A 2,018-nucleotide genomic window follows, 5' to 3' on the forward strand; every position below is an offset into this window, starting at 1 on the left:
TGTGTAATTAAAACAATTTTTACTTCCAAAATATATTTTTACCTCATTTTTACCCCGTAGCGATTTAACAATCTAAACTAATAACTCTTTATTTATTTAGAAAAACTAAAGACCTAAAACTAATTCTATTTATTTTGTTTCTTTTTATTCATTTAGAAAATTAATTTGGACCTATCACTAATTTAATTAATATTTTTTTAAATTAAAAGCTACTTATAACTTAAGGCCCAAATTTGAAGCCCAGTAAATCAAATACTAAAAACCCTCGTTCCTTCTTAAAAAATCTCTTCTTGCCTCTGTCTCCCCGCCTCCATCTCTCCGCCTCTCTCTCCCTTTATCCATCTCTTAGTTTTTAACAATCTTTGGCCATGTACCTGCAATGCTTGCATCTCTCTCTCTCTCTCTCTCTCTCTCCCTTCCCATGCTCCCTGAGGTAAATCCTTTTTCTCTGAGTAGTGTGTATATGCCTATGTATATGCGGATGCGGAAGTATACGTTACAATAGCAGCGGCATCAACGGTAGTAGTAGCATTATTAACAAATCTCGTCACCGCTGTCAGCGCACACTAGGTGTTTGATGAAATGCCTAGCTGAAAAAAGAAATGATTTTATTGTATTAAAATACTAGTCATCGGATTTTTTGAGCCACCAAAATTGGTTGTGTTGATATAGTTTTTTTATTCATATATTTTATATATTTGTGCTGTTTAAGTTTCGGATAATTTTTTGTTTGAATTGTTGTTGGTGAAATAATACAAGGAGAAGAGTGATGTTCCGAATGGTGTTCTTGGTGAGGAGGGGGAGAGGCAGACCTTGTCTATGAATAATCTTCTATTTTTTCCTTGTTAACTTCTGAAGTCTAGTACTTGTTCTTATAATTTATAACAATCTTCTCTAATTTGTGTTTATCAGATTCGGCTTATTTACATGCTTGAAGAGTACAACATCTTACGGCAAGAAAAAGAGCAAGAACGCAAGAGGCAGAGAGTCTAAAATTACAGTCTCAGTCATGACCTATATATGGATTGTTTTACGTGAGCATTTTCTCAATCATGATCCATGTACACGTTTGTTCCTCCATTTTAGGACCAGAAGAAGCTGCAAGGGCAGTTAATTACTGAACAGGAAACAATATTTGGATCAAAACCAAGCCCTATGAAATCTCAGAACCTTAAAAAGGGTGCTAGATATTCATGTGGCGGTGTACCAAGCAGTAGAAGACTTTCACTAGGAGGTGCTATGTTACAAACTCCAAAGCTAATATGCTTAACTCCATTAAAGGTACTCCAAATACACGTCAGAACAAAAGGAATAAGCGTCCGCACCAGGACAATCGGTTGAAATTAAAAAAGGATGATGAAGTTGCTGCTTTAAATTTTTAACTCCTGTCAATATGTAATAGGGAGATGCTGGTGCAAATGTGTTAGTAGGCAAGCAATCTTGGATACTGTTATACAGTGGAAAACAGGAACAATGCATTCCAGCTTCTGTTGGGCTGCGAGTAAACATAGAAGATCATTATGGTTCGGGTTCTCCCATGTAGTTTCCAAGAGGCAGCCTGAATGTGACCCTCATTTGGGGTCGAAATGAGGCAGCCTGAATGTGACCGGAATCTTGTAGTTTCCGGCAATATTTTTTTTTTAAAATTGGTATTTGTTATTTCGACAGCAGACAGTCCAATTTAGGATCATTTTTTCGTCCATATACGGTCGAGTTTAATTTTTGGGCGGGCCTTTCAAATTAATTTGAAATTTCAATTTTTTAGGCGGTAGTTTTAAATTTTAAACGAAAATCTTAATTTGACCGTCTTTGGTCGAATTTGGGCGGTCGAATTTAAGCGGTTATATTCATCCGGTCGTAATTAGCCGGTCGAATTTACTTAAATACGACCGAACCTCTAAATTCGACTCGCGGTTGAATTAAGCTAAATTCGACCGATTTTTTCCGGTCGAATTTAGCCTTTTTTCTTGTAGTGTATACTCTAAAATTAAATTCAAGTGTACACCTCTTGCAAGAAA

General features: G+C 36.1%; 1 long non-coding RNA gene across 1 annotated transcript; it reads left to right on the forward strand.

The window, feature by feature from the left end:
- Positions 1 to 256: 256 nt before the first annotated feature.
- Positions 257 to 1,771, forward strand: LOC141703807 (uncharacterized). Its single transcript, XR_012567695.1, has 2 exons — positions 257 to 433; positions 913 to 1,771. It is a non-coding gene; the product is annotated as an uncharacterized LOC141703807 (long non-coding RNA).
- Positions 1,772 to 2,018: the final 247 nt, after the last annotated feature.

This window comes from Apium graveolens, unplaced genomic scaffold, assembly GCF_009905375.1.
Source record: "Apium graveolens cultivar Ventura unplaced genomic scaffold, ASM990537v1 ctg7109, whole genome shotgun sequence".
In the NCBI taxonomy this organism is placed as follows: domain Eukaryota; kingdom Viridiplantae; phylum Streptophyta; class Magnoliopsida; order Apiales; family Apiaceae; genus Apium; species Apium graveolens.